Genomic DNA, 18,905 nt, shown 5'->3' with positions numbered 1-18,905 from the left:
TTACAGATGAGGAAACTGACACACAGAACCTAAGTGAGCTGCGTAAGGCCTGATGGGTGTTAAATAGGAGAATAATATTCAGTAGGAAAGGCACAGATAAGCTCTGGGACTGGGGGTCTCATTAAGGGTGGAGAGACCTACAAGGCTGGAGGTAGAGCTGGCCTTGTGCCACCACTGTGCCTTGCATGGTCTTTGCTCAGAGTGGGAGCTCAACGGGGAATGTTGACAATGATGGGTTCCTTCTATGTCTCACTGTCTTGATCGTTTTTCCCTTAGAGGCTTCTCTCTCTCTGTTTGGACTTGATTTACTTATTACTACTTTTTAGCTGCAGCCCTATGTCAAGTTTACCTCTGCTGTCAAGCTTTTCTTCCTCAGTCAGGCCTTTTCCCGCCCATCTTAAAAGATTGTGGTAAAATACACACAATGTACATGTAGAATTTAACATCATAACTATTTTAAGTGTACAGTTCAGTGGCATTAAAGAAATACATAATATTGTGTGGCTGTCACCATTGTCCATCTCCAGAACTCTTTCGTCTTGTGAAACTGAACCTCTGTTCCTATTAAACAATAACCCCTACCCTCTGGCCACCTTGTTCTACTTTCTGTCTCTATGATTTTGGCTACTCTAAGCACTACGTATGAGCTAAATCATACAATATTTGTTGTTTTGTGACTGGCTTATTAGACTTAGTGTAAAGGCCTCAAGACTCATCCCCACTAGAGCAGGTATCAGAGTTTTCTTCCTTTTAAGGCTGAATACCATCCTATTGTAGCTATAATCGTAGCACATTTTGTTTATTCATTTGTCCATCAAGGGACACTTGGGTTGCTTCCACGTTTTTGCTATTGTGAATAATGCTGCTATGAATATGAGTGGACACATGTCTAGGACTCTGCTTTTAATCCTTTGGGGACTCAGCAGGAAGTGAACCTGCTCGGTCATGTGGTGGCTCTGTCTTCACTGTTTGGGGAGCCACCACGCTGTTGTCCATAGCACTGTACCATGTCCATCAGGTCTGGCTTTGCTACCCCTCTCCAGTTCCCACCCCTGCATGTTGACCTTGGACTCCCAGTTTGCTCTTTTGCTCTTCTGGTTTTCCTGTTTCTGGGCACCCCATCCCCTTCCTACCCTAACTTCTCGGAGTCTGACCCTGGGAGGCAACTTGCACTGTCTTCAGCTCCCCAGGCTTCTAGCTCAAGAAGCACCTGGCCCAGAGGTTCTGGCAAAGACTGTGGGGACACTTGCTTGTCAGAGTAGGAGGCAGGAGGTCAGATGTGGTTGACCTTTAAGATTACTGTGTCTCCAAGCAACTATTATAAAGCAAACACACAGAGCTTGTGTGCCCTGGGCCTAGTGCAGGAAAATAGAGTTGGAGGAAGTGGCAGATGGGAGCTCTGGTCACACAGGCCCAGCCCCGACATGCACTGGAAACATAAGGCCAGTGGCTTCACATTTGAATTCCAGAGGCAGCACCGTCTGTTCATGACCATAAAAAGTAAATGAAGTCCCCACTCCTGGGCTTCTTGCTGCAATGCAACTCTACCTGTCTGAATTTATTGAAGAAACTACAGGTGATGCTAGTCAAGTCATCTGATGATTTTTTTTAAAAAAGTCACTTTGGTTACACAGGATAACTCTGGAATACAAGATGCAGAAAAATCCACGGCCTACACACACATTAAAAGAGCGACTGGAATGTGCAACCCCTGATAGTGGAGCAGTGCTACATTCACTGGCCCAGGGGCGGGGTCCACAGCAGCCTTGCAGGCAGTGAATAACAGACCAGGCGCACACCCCACTGACCCAGGCATCTGGGGACGACAGAGGCTGTCTCGCCACCACTGCCCTGAGCACTAATATTCCATCCCGACTTCTGACAGCCAAGGCCCCAAGTCTTTCTCTCTGCTGAGGTGCTACATGGTTTGAACCTCACAAGCCCTTCCTGGAGGTGGAGGTGCCCTGGCTGGGCTGCTCTCTGGGCCTGGAGGAGGGAGCAACTTAACTGATTATACTCACCTCCTCCAAAGCTCCTTTTAGCGGCACAGGCTGTTCTACTTTCCCTGTAGCTTAGCAACCCGAGCCCCTGACAACTGATTTATTGGAAAAATGCTTAACTTTCTCAAAGCAGCTTCCTTTTCTTTTTCTCTTTCCCTCTCTCTTTCCTTCTCTCTTTCTTCCTCCCTTCCTTTCTTCTCTTCCTCCCCTCTTTTGTTTTTTCCTTTTTCTTTTTTAGGTACACAATCAAGCCCTGACTATAATGAGATCCTTGTGAATTCCTCCCAGGGACCCAGATTTCACCTTCTCCAGTGTGGACTCCAAGCATGGACAGCAGCCTTCTCCCTGGTCATCCAGCCTCAGTCTCACCTCCGTCCCTCCTCCATATTGTAGCCGGGGCCATCTTTCTGAAGCTCAAGAAGCTTTCTGTGATGGTCCGAATGCTTATGTCCCCCCACAATTCATATGTTGAAATTTGAACCTCCAAGGTGATGATGTTGGATATGGGATCTTTGGGAAGTGGTTAGGTCATAAGGGTGAAACCCTCACGAATGAGATTAGTGCCCTTCTGAAAGAGACCCAAGGGAGCTTGTTTGCCTCCTCCACTGTGTGAGGACACAGCCAGAGGTGGTGTCTATGAGAAAGTGGCCCTTACTGGACACCAAATTTGCCAATGCCTTGATCTTGGACTTCCCAGCCTCCAGAACTCTGAGGAATAAATTTCTGTCATTTATAATCCACTTAGTTTATGACATTTTGTTAGGCAGCCTGAATAGTCTAAGACACTTCCTCTCTTGCTTGAAACACTTTGATAGCTCCCAGGAGAAATGTTCTCAGATGGCCCTCCAATGACTAGCCCTGCATATCAGTCTGATATCACCCTGTCCTTCTCCACAGCTTCACAGATTATAATTCCCTTTCTTGCCTACATATCTTTGCATATGCTGTTCTTTCTGCCTGGAACATGGTCACTCACTTGGAATGTTCTTCAAGATTCAGCTTAAACATAGGTTCCTCTGTGAGACCTTTCTTGGCCCACCATCCAGCAGAACTGCCCAATCCTTCTCCTGTGTCCCTCCGCCCTGGGACCTACTTCTGTGGTGCACACACATACATGCATTGCAGATGTCTGCATGTGTCATATTGTCACTAGACTGTGAACTCCTTCAGGGCAGGGGGTATATCTCATTCCAGCATGTCCCCAGTGGTCAGCAAAGGGCCTGCCACAGAATTTGATCCATGTGATTCTGTGATCTAGTGCATGCACAAGAGAGGGAAGAAGGGAACGAGATGGAAGGAAGGAAGGAAGGAAGTTTACATAGAGCAAACTGTACTGGAAACGAGCAAGTCTGATCATCCTGAAGCCAACAGTTAAGAAGGTAGGAGGATGATGCCCACCAGGATGAAAGTGACTTCTGATCTCAGTCTTGTGGAGCAAAGGCAAAGTGAGGTGGGCTTCTGGAGGCCTGGCAAAGGTGCATGGTAAGAGAAAAGTCAAAGCCAAACAAGGTCTATTTCCCACCTCTTGCTCTGGATCAAGGATGCTGACCCCTTGAGCTCTGCATCAATGGTTTTCACTGGGTTTGGGCAACAGGAGTTGCTGGGGGGCGGGTAGTGAAAGATGGGAGGAGAGAAGCCAGGGTATCCCTCCTTATCTCAGACTTGGTGGCATTTCTGGCAGTGACTGTCTCTTGTGGGTGTCTGGCTGCTGCTGAATAGGTGTTCTATCTTTCCCACATTTGGCAGGTGACCTTGGCCCCCGGGATCAGGTAATGCTGTCTCTTACTCTTTGTCCCTCTAGCCCTTGGGGTGATGGTTGCTTCCAGATACCTGGAGTTGCCACCTCATCCTCTGGTTGATTTCCCAGCTTCTCTGTGACCTATGTAACCAATTCCCCACATCAAATACCTGCTTTTGTAAAGACTTAGAGTGGCTTCTGGTCTCTGGTTGAATCCTGACTAATACACCAGTTTGGTTTTAGAGATCCCAGTATAGCAGGTGAGGTCACTGCTATTACCTTGGAGGAGATGTCTTTTCTTTACCTCATGTGGTAAGGTTGTGTGATGTGTGTGTTTTAACAGATGGGGAGAGCTAGTACATTTGTTTGGTCTGCCAGACTGCATTGCTGCTCAGTTTGAGCTCCGAGGACCCATGGTGCAAATTCTGCATAAGTGACCTGCCCTCTGCATTTCAGTGACTCTTCCCAACCCCTGCCGCTTTGAGAGAGGATACCCGAGAAGGGTGAGGTCCAGGAGAACAGGTCTTCTAAAGGAGACCACAAGGATACACCTGCAGGGTCCTCTCCATGGTGACTCAGCTCCTGGGAATTTGTAAACTTAACTTCCTGGAACTTGGAAATTTCCAAGTTCTGTGAAATCCTGTATTTCTGTAGGGGCTGGAATAACATCTCCTGCTTGATTCAATCTGGCCTATGAGAAGGGTAGCTGTGGGTTGGAACTTTTTGACTGTCGATAAAAAGGGAAAGACCAAGCCAGTCGGAGAGCGCGGCCATTTGGAATTCTTCTATGCCGTAAGCTCCCAACTGGTGAATAAAGCCCTTCCTCTTATAAATGTGGAGTTTGGGTGCTCTTTCTCTCTGTTGGGCCTCATCTTCCTGCAACACCTTGACCCCAGAAGAAAAATGGGGGTTCAGGCCCAGGCCACTAAGTTCATGTTGGAAAAGTAGCACGAAGGAGGATGTTAAGGGAAGCAAGGGGCTGATAAGAGAGACTGAGAGGCATGAAGAAGGGGGGGAAAGAAAGGGAAGAGAGAACGGAACAGGGGTGCCATGTTTGGCACAGTGTCTGTACATCATCAGGCTCAATCTGTACTGGTTGTGTGAATGAAAGATTAGAGGAAGTGGGAAGGACAGGTTCATGGGTAGTTCTAGCAAGTGGAACTTGGTCTCTACAGCTGTCACTCTGCTCCAGGTGTTCTGAATGGCTCACCCGTGATCACAGTCTTGCCTGGTTTCTTGACCATGGTTTCCAGGGACTTATCCAAATCACCATCTCAGTTGCTTGAGCTCAAAGGCTTTTGTAGCTCTTAGATGTGTAGTGATTAAATTCCATTGTGTACTTCAAAGTTTCCTCTTCTTTCACACACTTTTACACCTGAACTCTTCATATCTTTTCCCAATCCTGGAACATGTGCATCTGGGGTTGGCGGGAGGAATGGTTAACTTAGAAGACATAGTTCTGATCCTCAATCTTGCTCCTTAAACTTGCTTTCTTGTTTTCTATCTTCATCATTTTAAGGGCTGGGATCCTATAGTGATTTGAGACAGAATGGGGAATAGGAAGTTCGGTAACTGGTCTCAGATCTGGGCTTTAACCCCACCATCTTCTCTCCCTATTCCCATAAATTCCTTTTGCTCTTAGCAGGTGTGGAGGTCACTCATAGCCATTCTCATTTTCTGGGCTCCTGATGGAAAATGGGCTCTTAGTGCACAAAACAGTCCACACTGGCAGGCAGGCTTTGTTCATGCTCAGAGAGGTCATGCTGCCTGCTGCCGAGCTGTGCCTGTCCCAGCAGATGTGGGGACTGGCTCCGGGCAAGGGAGGAGAAGACAAATGAGCATGTAAGTTGTGCTTCCCTCACCCAGCGGGGCAGCCTGGGCCTGCACTCAGAGCCAGGCTGGAGCTCGACAATTCCTGTGCTGACTTTGGTGGGAGAGCTAGGAGACACTTTGTTCAACCTCATCAGTCATGGTTCATCCAATTAACATTTGCAAGTATGTGTAGTGTGACGTGACAGTTGTGCTTTGCATAGACCTGGGTGCCAACTCCTGCTCTGCTATTTACCAACTGTGCAGACTCCAGTAAATTATTTAATCTCCTTTTCCTCATTCATAAAATGGAATAATAAACACCAGCACAGGTGCTTGGGGTTATGACCTGACAAATGTATCATCAGTGAAAATGCACTCAATGCCAGTCATACAGCAGATGGTTCTCGATTTATCATGGTTTACTTTACAACTTTTTGACATTATGATGGTGTGAAAGCAATAAGTATTCAGTAGAAACTGTAACTCCACCGTAAATCATAAGAAGCTCCTCAACTTACGATGGGGTTACACCCTAATCGCTCCCAATGTAAAGTTAAAAAATTGTTGAACCATCGTTATGTTGGAGACTGTCCATATTTTGTACCATATGATGCTTCAAAAAAAGGCACTGTTACTATTACTGCTCTTTACTCTTTAAGACCTCTTGGTGTTTCACTTTGTGCTTGCCCTCAAGGCTACATTTGGAGGTACAGAGATGAGCAAGATCCTGTTGGTACTTAAGGAAGGGGACAGTCTAGAGCGGAGATAGCAAATGACTGCCTGGAGGTCGATTCCAGCTCACTGCCTGTTCTGGTAAATATAGTTTTATGAGAGCACAGTTGTGCTCCTTCACTTACTTACCATCTATGGCTACTTTCCTACTGTGACAGTGGAACTGAGAAGGTGCAACAAAGGCCATATGACCCACAAACCCCCAAATATTTACTATTTAGAGACCTATATAGGGAAAGCCTGCTGACCACTGTCCTAGACGAGAGGGTAGATGTATAATCAGTTTGAAACCAGTTGTAGGAGAGGTGTACATCATTTAAAATGATGGTCTAGAAGAAGAGAATCAATTCTGACTTGAATGGACATCAGGGTTTTAAGCCAGGCTGTGAAGGCTGAGGGAGAGGTTGATTTCTAGATCACAGGAGGAGAGGAGGGGTGGGAACCACAGGATTTTTTAACGGGATATAATGCATTTGAGAATAGAAAAGCCTAGAGGCTAAATGGCAAGTTCAAACTTGTACAACTCTGGAGTCAGAACTTGAATCTGGCTTAGGTGCCTTGTAGAATTGATATGACCTTATGTTGATATAGCATTTCATAAAATGCAAAATACATTAACTCATACAGTCTTATTGAATCCTCACATCACACTGAGAAGTAATTAGTGTTATTTAACATATGTGATTAAGCATTGCTCAACCAAAAAGTGGCACTGCTGGGCCTTGAATCCAGGGAAGGTATCTATGCCTATGGCAAGGGTACAAAGCCTGTGGAGTTCTGAGCTGTGACACAGGAATATGTCCTGGTTACCTGGTCCATGATGTAAATGACATGCCTAAAAATAAGAGAAGGGTAAGCTCCAACCTGCATGTCTTGTGGTTTATTTAAAATTTATTACTACGTCTTTAGTGAGGGTTTATTGCGAATGTGCACAGAAGTACAAGACCAGGCCACGGGGTGTGATTTTGGTGAGGACATGATCCTCAAAGTCCCGTAATAGCATGTGACAATAGACGCCTCATCATCAGTGTGTGGTCACACCCGGGCCGGGGAGTCAAAGGCTGTAATCAGGGAGGCTCCATAAGGAATGTGGGGCTGGAGCTGGGGTTTAGCTGATTCTGGGCCATGGATGAATTTGGGTGGCCCACCTCCTCACATTGCAAAATCTTCATAAAAACCATGGAACCTCAGAGCTGGTAGGGATCCCAATTCTTCCTCTCTACATACAGATGGGAACACTGAGTCCCTGGGAAAGGACTGAGTTGCCTGAAAAGTGCTAACACGGAGCTCAAGCTCAGGTGTCCCCGTGAAGTTCAGCCTCTCTTATAGGGCTGCTTTGCCCCTTTCCTCTGAATTATCACCCTAGACTTCAGGTTTTCCTTTTCATTTCCAAATTTACTGTAGAGGGTGTTGGTCAAGGAGTACTCCAAAGATGCCAGTGGTGTGTGTCATTCCTAATGCTCTCCTCTCCCTAACACCTGCCCCATTTTTACCATCTCCTTGCTTCCTTCGGGATAAAGACCAAGCCTTAGCTGGAGGCTGGAGAGGATAATGGGGCTGAGCGTGGAGGCTGTGCCATCAAGTTCTCCAAGTTTGACCACTGCTTTACCACTTAATCACTGCGGTAAGTAAATCACTTTGACCCTGAGCAAGTAAGATAAAATTTCTGTGCCCTAGTTTCTTCATCTCTAAAGTGGGTATATCCATTGATACCAGACTGTGTAATATACACCAATACCAGATTGTGTAATCATAGTAATAGCCTTACTACGCTCTGTTGGGAGATAATCCATGAACAAAACTTCGATTAATGACTGATATCTAGTAGGTATTCAGTAAAAGTTAGCTAAGTTGTTGTTATTAGCCTGCTGTTCTTCAGTCCTTGCAAGTGGATTCTGGCCTATTTCTCCAAGCTGTGCTCCCCCCACGGGTCTACTCACTGTCTCTTTAACTCTTTTAAACCCTCCCCTCTCCTCCTTTTCTCCTCCTTGTCCACCTGTTTGTATGCTGTCAAGTCATCTCTTCTTTCTCAGAAGCCCTGCAGTACTCAATCTGAACCTCTCCCCTGGTCTCCAAGGTTCCAGTCCTTATCTAGCAGTCTCCAGAGGGGAGGGTTCTGGGTTCCCCTGGTGCTTAACGTTGGCTGGCACTCGTCCAGGATGTCTTCATTTATTGAGCACCTATTGTATAAGGAAATCTTTGTAGATGTTGGAGGCACAGGATTGATGAGCCCCATCTCCATTCTTATAATGAGGTGGGAGACACAGACTCTGAAGCAGCATGCTTGGGACTAGAATGGAAGCAGGACCTCACTCAGGGGAGCCTGTGGAGGAAGCGTAACTGGGTGTGATGACTATTTCAGGGCAAAGACCAAGAAGGGTGATGGGACCAAGAGGGAGATTCCAGACTCATTATACTAGAAGAGTGAATGGATCTGGGCACTGAAGGAGGAAGAGGAGTTAAAGTGGATTCTGGGCTTCCCAGCCTGGAAAAGTGATGGCATCTGTTGGAGATGTGTCTGGGCTGGTCAGGGCTGCCATGAGCAGGGAACAGTGTGAGGGCTGGCACTGTGTTAAAAGGGGGTGTGTTGCTCCATCTTCAGCCTGCAGACATGGCTGGGAGATAGCAAGAAGGTCGAAACCTAGAGAGGAGGGTCCTTCTGTGCATGGCACGGGTGGCAGTGGCCTGAAAAAGATGGATGGGCCCAGGGCAAGGCCAAAGGGGAGACAGGCATGGGTAGGGTGAAGGGGCATTCAGGAATGAACTCTGACAGTGCTCATTTGTGCGTGAACTCTGAACTGGGGTTTTGATGGCCCCAGTTGTACTGGGCAGTATTGTTGGCAGAAATAGGGAAGTCCAGGATTTATATCTGCAAAGGGAATTCAGGTATTATGGGGCCTATCTGAATGTATATGTATCAGAGTATGCTGATTCTGAGGTGCTGACTGTGTCTACAGCACCAACTCCCTGGTGGCCATTAGTAGATAGGAGCTTGAATTTTGGAGATTTGAGGTCCACAACTTTGAAGAGACAATAGAAACTGTAGCAGCAAGGCCATCCTTTAAGGAAGAGAACCTTTAATGCGTGAGCCTCGGGTGACTGAAGATAAGAAGCAATAAGATAGAGACTCTGATCTCAGGAAGCTTCCAAGTAAATGGAATAAGAGAAACAATCCTAGATGGAGTGTGACAAGTGACACCAGCCAGGTATAGAATACAAGGGAAGTCAGAGGAGGTAGAGGTCAGTGCAGGAGGAGGGGTAGGCAGGAAGGAGAGATGGCGAGTGGATCAGGGAAGCCTCTATGAGGTAAAAGGCATCTGAGGCTGACTTGAAAAGAACTCCAACAGCAGAGCCAGGCAAGATGTTCTTGGTGAAGGGACCCACCACGAGCACTGGGTGTGAACCTGGAACTGGAATGGTAACGTGGGGTCAGATGGTGCAAGGCAAAGCATGCGGGGCTGAGGGGTTTAAATAGGAGTCTGGCCACTAGGGAAGCAGCCACTGAAGGGGCAGTGAACAGACAGACCCTGAAATAGGGTCAGAGAATTAAGTTCACAAACTCATCTTAGAAAAAGTGCTACACACCTCATCGTTGAGTATCAGTCACCTTCAAAGTACTCCCCTTGGGAAGCTACATGCTGACATCTCTACCTAGTCCACTCTTCAAAGCAATTTTGGAACTCTCTTTCCAGAATGGCCATCAGAGCTGTCATTGTACACGGTCTGACAATTAAGTTCATGAACTCATCCTAGACAAATTGCTTTCAAGGGTGGACTAGACTCTGGAGTCGGTGCACAGCATTCCAAGGGGAGTATCTCGAAGGTGACTGATGTGATAATTCAGCAACAAGGGCAGTAGCACTTTTCCCAGCGTTTAGAGAGGTCAGAGTGGAAGTCCTATCCAACAGGGATTGAAGTACAGAGCGGGCACCAGGGAGACCGCCTGGGGGGCTGTTGCCTAGTGATGGCCTGAGTGGTCCATTTCCCCCCCAAAGAGTCTTTGAAACACCTTCCCAGCCCCCCTGCTGTGCTGACCCTCACTGGCTGAGCCAGGTATAGCTCCTGATAAGGCGGGCCAGGTTAAACAGGCCAGGCAGCAGGCAAGTATCAGTATGCAAGTCATAGATAAGATAAGCAAGGATCCTCTCTTGAGTTTGACCCCATTCAATGCTGAACTATTTAGGGGAGAAGGGAGATTATCAAATAGCAGCACCTGGCTCTTTGAGCCTGGCCTCTGCTCCCAAACTAAGATTTTTGTTTTGCTTCTTTTTTTTTTCTGTGAACTTGATGGACTAGGGGTAAACCCTCCATTCAAATTTCTTGCTTCCTTTTAAAAGAATTTTGTAAGAGATGGGGTTTAGCTATGTTGCTCAGGCTAGAGTGCAGGACTCATTCACAGGCAGGACCACAGTGCAGTGCAGCCTTGAACCCCGGGCTCAAGCAATCCTCCTGCCTTGGCCTCCTGAGTAGCAGTGACTACAGGCACATACCTGGCCAACTAGCTTCTTTTTATTCATTACTATTTATTTACTCTCTTTTCTTGGGAACTACATTGAAGTCAGGAATCACATCTTTTCCAGCTTTGTGTACACCATACCACCATTCTTTGCACATGTAGACGCGTGACATTTTGCCAACCTTAAACCCAATAAACAAACTCTCCTTCTCTCTACCCAGTCTGGTTCCTGAGGTGCTCAGACAAATCTTTGCCCTAGATAACTGGTCCTCCGCCATCTCCCCAAGAGGAGACAGGGGATCATAACCAAATGAAAACATTCTCTTGGCATGGGCTCTTTGCAGGGACAGAGGAAGAATTGTTCTTCCGTGTAGCAGTTCATAAAGGTATGTAAAGGGTTAATGAAATCCCAGCCAGGGAGGGGGCCTTTGCCATATAAAGGCATTCCACCCAGAAGGAATACAGATGCCCTGCTGGGAATCAGATTTCTCTCCAGGCTCAGAGCCTGAGGTCTGTAGAGCTAAGGCTAATGGGGTGTGTGTGTGGGGGGGGGGGGGGGTCCTGCACAGACACTGGGAGACCCAGGTCCCTGGAGACCACTGAATGTGACATCTAGTGCCTACACGGCAGGAGTCCATGGGAGTCCAGGCAGCGATCTGCTTCTGCAGCTGCTGTTTGCTGTGTGCTCGCTGGGTGCAGGCGCTTTGCCAAGAGCTCTCCGTGCATGACCTCATGTCCGCCCCTCTCCCTGGGAGTCACCAGCTCTTGAGAACACTTGACCATGGCGTCTGCCTGGAATTCTGGCCCTTGAGGATACAGGCCCAGGCGCAACTACTGTTTGAGGAGGGCTTACCACGGGCTGGGTGCCCACAAGTCGAATCCTCATAGCCACGTTTTGGGGTAGGTATATTTGTCTCCATTTTCTAGATTAGACTACACAAGTTAGTGGCAGAGCCAGGACTTCAGCACAGACTAGAGATGCCAGAGCTCTTAGCTGTTTCACCATGTGACTTTCTTCAATGACCAAGGCCGCTTTGGACCTCAGACTCTACTTACAGGGAGCCCAGGTTGCCTACATTTGGGGTGCCCTAAGGTGGGAACCGTGTCTTTCACGGATCCTGATTCTAGGGTTGACTATCTTCCACCACCTAACTCTATAGAGTCAGGGGCCCTGTTTCACTTCCAGTCTGATCAGTTTTGTAGGCAGAGTTGACACAGACGGCAGCTCCCTTTTTGAAAATCTCTGTCTCTCTCTCTACTTTGCCCTTCTCATGACCTGCTTCATTTCCCTCAGGGCGGCAAAATGGCCTCAGCTATTCTTGGTTTCACACACACCCAGCCCCACTCAGGAAAAAGATGGGGCTTTAGGGGGTGTTTCTAGAAGAACAGGGGGCACTTTGCTTGAGACAACAGACAAACCTCACTTGCTGTCTCATGATTCTGAGCTGGGTCATATGGTGGTCCTTGAACTGAGGAACTCGGCAGTCCCCACAATGGGTCTGGGCCCAGGACCCCTTAGCTGCTCTTCTTTCCTTGAGGGTCCCAGAATTGAGCCAGTTAAAGCTCTGTCAAGCAGTTCCTGATCTGTTCCCATCTCTTGACTCTTAAAATCAAACATGTCATTGGGGGAGAGAGCAAGACCATCCCCAGAGTGAGGAGAGAGAGGGCTGGATCCTCCCAAGACCCAAGCTACATGGGAAGCTGGTTTGCCAGGAATGGGCACCAAGGAGGCACCCACCCATCCCCTTCCCACAACTTCTGTCCCTGTGGCTGTCCCTCGACCACCACACACTTGCAATGCCTATCATGTTCTTGGCTCAGTCAATCCCCTGGACCATAGTAGGTGCTGCGGAATGAATGAATTCAGTTGTCCCACCTTTAGTTTGAGTATGAAGGAAATAACTCATTATCTTCTCCCCTTAATTGATCTAACCCTATAAGGAGTTTTGTTATCCCTTGCCTTGCTGGATAGAAATACTTATCTTTCCTCTTCTCTCTGTGTACTTGCTATAAGACTGCCCTCAAATATAATCATATGGTGCATACACGGCTGGAAATGGTTTTGTTTTTTGCATTAATCAAGGCTTTTTTTTTTAACTTCTCCAAGCTTTCCTTCCTCTGCACCACTGTGAGCCCTGGCAGCTAGGCCTTTCTGACTCTATTGTTTCTGGGCAGGGAGGTGACAAAGCACAGAAGGAAACTGAGGCAGCTCCTGAGGGGTAGGGGAAGAGGCGTGGACAGGGACTGCTTGACAAGTGCCGTGAGAACTTACAGTTTTGATTCTGTCCAACTGTGTGACAAACAGTAAGGAAATACAGCTTAGTTTCAATGACGAAACCCTCTTGGAAAATGGCACAGCAAAGTGGGCCTGACCCCAGCAGTGGTCCTGGGCACAGCTCTGCTGGGGGCATGGGGACTTCCCACATGCTTCAGTTCTCATTTCCTAAGTAGAGTCAGCAGAAGGACAGTGGTTTTGTTTTACTTGTTTTCTAAAAAATTAAAATAAAAAAATTTTTTTGAGACAGGGCATCACTCTGGCATGCAGACTAGAGTACAGTGGTACAATCATAGCTGACTACAACATCAAACTCCTGGGTTCCAGAGATCCTCCTGCCTCAGCCTCCCAAGTAGCTGGGAATACAGGTGTGCACCACCACGCCTGGCTAAGTGAGACAGGGTCTCACTATTTGGCCTAGGCTAGTCTTGAACTGCTGGCCTCAAGCAATCCTCCAGCCTGAGCCTCCCAAAGTACTGGGATTACAAGTGTGAGCCCCCATACCCAGCTCATGCAGGTTTTAAATACAGAATCTAGAGTTCAGCTTCACCCTGTATCAGTGGCATAACCTATTTAATTCCCTTCCATCTCAGTCTCCTCCTCTATAAACAGCAGCCAACACCACCACTTGGTAGGGCTCCTGTTGGGATTCACACACTCACAGCCCTTTGCCCATGCCTGGCACAGAAGAGGTGCTTCCAACAGAGGTTTTCATCTCTTTTCCTTCCCTGTCTGGAGGAGCTGGGGGAGATAGGACATTCGGAAAGTGCACAGCTGGACTTCTCCTCCTACTTTGAAGAGATGGCACATGTGTCATTTGCCCCCTGATTAGGGGCAAAATTTACCAGGCGTGCAGCTGCTTATGAGATATGAAAAGCCCTCACCCTCCTCTGGGTCATGGGAGGGCAGGATCATGTTTGAGAAGGGGTATATTGTGTTCAGGAGGCATTATACACGGCGTCAATATTTGATAAGCCTCAGGGGTGCAGTACAGTCGGCTGATTGATCTACTCTGCTGGGTGAGACTACAAGATGTCCTATGCCTGGCATGGCCACTCCAGGACTGATGTCCTCAGGGAAGAAGCAGCACACTGTCCTCTAGGAAAGACCACAGGACTGATATGGCTCCAATTTGGCCATTCTCTGTTTCCTGCTCTCCCGCTGGAAAGGAATATTAATAGTAATGTCTACCAGTTGCTCACTGCTTATTCCATGCCAGTCACTTAACACTTAACTTCCCCAGGACTCTTTCATGTGTCCATTCTCCCAAAGGCTGGGGTCACAGCTTGTAGGGCCAGTCAAGGGGTAGCAAAGGGGGTGGCCATTAGCACAGCACGTGGCTAGAGCTTGGGCATGTAGGCTGGGCTTGGGATCAGTAGAATAGGTGATGGGAAGAGAAGTTCATGAGGCCAGGACTGAACCTTTGCAGCCTGGTGCCCTCTGTGTAGCAGAATTCCACAGACAGTGAGAATCTAAATTTGAACCTGGCCTTCTAGGTCATTGATTGTGAATGCATTCGTCAAGATAGGCTAGTAGAACATATTTATTTCAGTCTGCCAGCTTGATCTATAATTAAAAAAAAATTAAACCTACATATGTGACCCTCCTTTTGTATTCTTTTGCTGGGCCCCACAGATGCCATGGATATCTGTCTGTTCTGAGATCACCAAGGAGGACCCTGATTAACAAAATAGAGACTCACCCCCTGAGACGACTACAAGAGCATGGCTGAGTGCCTCTTTCTCTCTTTTCTTTTCCCCACTGTCCTGTGAATGTTCAAACACAGAAGAAAGCACAGACGGGAGCAGGAGAAATGTGAATGGGCTGTCGATGAGGGCCAGAAGAAACATCTGCACTATTGGGGTAACATGATAGCCATTCTTGGAAAGAGGTGACTCTTTGGCTTCCAGATCAATTTTACACTGAAATTTAAGGAACCATTTGAAAATGCTTTGAAGGATGTTTTGACTTCTAGGCTTTCATCCAGATCAACAAGGCCTGTAACAGGTAGCATTTTGTTCCTCACTCCCCAAAATAGAGGTCTAGGGAGGGTGAGCAGTGTGCCCTACGTAAGGTTTCTTCCTTTTCCTTTTCCCTATGGGTTAGTTTCTCAGGTTCCGAAGGTCGACAGATGGATTCCATGGAGCAGGGTTAGGTCAGAACCTTCATTCTGCCAGAAGGGAAGTCCCTTTCTGTGGCCCTTGAGCTGGTCCAGGAAGCTGGTGAAGCAGCTTGGCCACAGCCCTGGCCCTCTTGCTATAAGGTGACTATGTCCTTGGTGTGGTAGACAGCACTGCCAAGGTTTATAGGAAGCTGCACCCGCGGGCTATTGTGCTGCCCGCCCTGAAGCAAACCTTCCCATGAATGGCACGTTCCCCCATCTCTATGTATTGTCTCACCCGGTATCCAGTTCCCAGAACTCCCTGGAGGATTCTCAAGTCTCAGACAATGAAGCGTCTCATTCACAGCAAAAGCAAAAACATGGGAGTCACAGGGTGCACGTGGACACAATGCCACAAGTGACCTTGAGATGACCATGGCTGCTCCTTCATGTCTGACTGAAGCCACCCAGCAGTGGTCAGGATTTCGACCACGTTGCCGGAAAGCAGAAGGGAGGGACGTGCTCTAGCAAGTGCTCTGGAGGATGGTTGAAGGTCACCTTAGAGGTCAGAGGGTGGAGTCCTGTGGCTCCTCACAGAGCATCACATGCTGTAGTTATTCCCCTACAGCCTAAGCTGGGAGGCTGACCTTCAGCAAGGTGGTATGGTCAGGCAAGTCCGTGTTGGTCGGACCTCTTCCCCCAGAACCCGTGAGTGTCTTTATGTCCTGGTTTCTTATCTAGCATTCGCTCATATCCCCAGCTCCCTGGGGCTGACATGGCTTTCTAGGTGGGTCCAACTATACTTCCCTTCTCTGCCGTGCCCTCAAGGACTAAGGTTTACACACGCACATGTGCATATCAGTGTGTTAAGTACATGTACACATATGCACCCTCATTCTCTTCCCCTCTTCCTCTCCTCCCCACCCCACCCCCTGCAAACATATGAAATTCACTGGTTGGCATTTCATTTCATTTCTCCAGAGCCAGGTTCCATTAACTATAGGAGGTTGGGGAAGAGTGACCCTTCTTTTCCAGGTAGCATTTGTTCATTTAAACCTCATTTCTTTTCCTTTCCTTTTTCTTTGAGACAAAGTTTCACTATGTCATCCTAGGTGGAGTGCCATGGCATCACAGCTCACAGCAACCTCAAACTCTTGGGCTTAAGCTTGTCTCTTGCCTCAGCCTCCCAAATAGCTGGGAATATAGGCACCCACCACAACGGCCGGCTATTTTTTTGTTGTAGTTGTCATTGTTGTTTAGCTGGCCCAGGCCGGGTTTGAACCTGCCAGCCCTGGTGTATGCAGCTGGCGCCCTACCCACTGAGATACAGGTGCCGAGCTGATAGTTTGTTTTCTAACCTCCAGGCAAGGGATGTGCTGGCCCACACAGCAGACCACCCATAGGAGTTACAGAAAAGCACTCTCCTTCTGGACAGGCATGGGCCATAGTGGGTAGAGTTTGGATTGGATTCCACTCTCGATTTGCCCCTTGCCTGGACATCCTTGTGCTCTGAGCCTTCTCATAATTGAAATTACTCCAGAGGAGTGATTCAAAGCTAGGGAGGAGGGGTTGGTTTGGGGGGCAGATGAAATTGCCTATAAATCATGTCATGCAGGTGTCTATGTATTCCATGTGCTTTGAGAGTTGGCACTGCAAGCTGGACTATACTGCATCAGCTCAGCAGGATTAATTTCTAGAAGCCCCTACAAAGTACCCAGTACTCCAAGGAAGCACTGATGCCCAGTGTGGGCCTTTACACTGGGCTGTATTTTCAAAAACATGACCTTATTTGATCATAGATCATGTCTGATCAATCACAGTTGACCTGTTACAACTCTGGGAGGTAGGCAGGGTGAGAATACTGTGCCCATTTAATAGATGAAAAAACTGAGACTCAGAGAGATGCAATGATATGCACATTGTCCCCAGCTAGTAAACGGTAGAGTTGGAACTGTGATCCTCTAGTTTTTGTTGTTGTTGTTGTTTGTTTGTTTTGAGACAGAGCTTCAAGCTGTCGCCCTGGGTAGAATGCTGTGGCATCACAGCTCACAGCAACCTCCAACTCCTGGGCTTAAGCAATTCTCTTGCCTCAGCCTCCCGGGTAGCTGGGACCACACGCACCCGCCACAACACCCAGCTAATTTTGGGTTGTAGTTGTCGTTGTTTGGCAGGCCCGAGCTGGATTCGAACTGGCCAACTCTGGTGTATGTGGCTGGTGCCTTAGCGGCTAGAGCTACAGGCACCGAGCCATAGATGTGCAAGTCTTAAAGAAACCCTTTGTGCCTCCAAACTATGTCCATTGGCCCCACACATTCTTTCATGTCCTATAGGCCGTTTTGCCTGGATTCCCCCGACAGTACAGATATTATACTTCTGTTTAGTGCTCGATGTTTTAGAGCGGCCTTTTGCTTTTTCAGCTGTCTTGGAGCTCGGTAGGGCAGGTGCTCGCTCTGTTATAGATGAGCAAATGGAGACCCGAAGCTCACATGCCTGGTTAGGACCGGCATCCGGGTCCTCTCGTTCTCAAACCCAGCGAGCTTTCAGCTTTATCATGCTGCCTTTCCCCAGAGGGCTTAGGAAACAGAAGCAACTGCCTACAGGAAATATGCTTCACCTTCCTCCACAGACACAAAGTTCCAGAGACCCAAACTCCATGGAAACGGAAAGGAGAGGGTGTGTACGTGGCATTTCTTCATGGCCCACCCGGTTCTCATTAGAAGCTGATGAGCCACTGCATATTTTCATGGTGGATCAATCCTAGTCCTTATAATCTTCAAAACAAACCAGAATAATGGAATGGCAGAATATGAGAAAAGAAAGAAAACCACAGAATCTCTTTCTAGTTGAATACCCTCATTTCACAGAGGAGGAGGTAGCTGGAGGCGAAGGCAGAGACAGGTTAAATGAGTGGCTAAAGGTCACCACCGAGTCATGGGTAGATGGAGTATCCTAAATGCCATGCTGGAGTTTTTCTCTTGGTTTCTCCCTATACATCTCCATAATCATGAGGCCCTGAGAAAGCAGGATGTCTGCTGCCATTAGTCCTCTGGCCTCTTCTGAAGGAGCCTCAGGAGGCTGACGGGAGAGAAGGTGGAATAGAAAGTTGCCACCGGATTGGTCGCTTGTAACCTGAAATCTGGGCTCTGTTGGTTGCCCCAGAATCCCTACAACTTGGGAGAAAAAAATCTACTTCTGCATTGACTTTGAAGGCCTAGTCCTAGAGCTGTGGTCCACCCCCTGCAGCTTCCTTCTCTTCTCTGAGAATAGTTGCTCCCTCAACGCCCATTCACGGAGTGCCTGTTTCATACCAGGCCCCGTGCTAGGCCAGACAGACATGGTTCTGGTGCTCAACCTAGCAGAGGCAGGAAGGCTGCTTAAAATGGTTAATCTTGGAATTAATTAATTCTGCAATTACTCTTAAACATGCCTCAGAATCAGCATTCAGGACAGGCTGCTAAGTGTCCCCACCCACCTGTTCTGCATCCTGGGTGGCCTTTCCCAGCCTGTGTCTAGAAACCATTCCCTGCTTATTTCCTGATGCTCACCCGAAATTTGGACCCCAAATCTTTATTTATGGGTATTTACATGAATGACCACACCCCTGTGCTCTCTTGCCTGGCTTCAGCACTGGCATTTATCGCCATACCGGGCTGAATAAGTCAGACATCACCCCTGCTTTCAGGAACCAGTGCTGGCTCTGGACCTTGACTCTTTGGCCAGGGCTAGGTAATGTTTTCCCTGCTCACTTGACACTGCCTCGCATTAACTTCGGCTCTTTTATTCAGATTCTA

Source organism: Nycticebus coucang, chromosome 4 (genome assembly GCF_027406575.1).
Source record: "Nycticebus coucang isolate mNycCou1 chromosome 4, mNycCou1.pri, whole genome shotgun sequence".
Classification (NCBI taxonomy): Eukaryota; Metazoa; Chordata; class Mammalia; order Primates; family Lorisidae; genus Nycticebus; species Nycticebus coucang.
Note: the sequence above shows the minus strand (reverse complement) of the source record.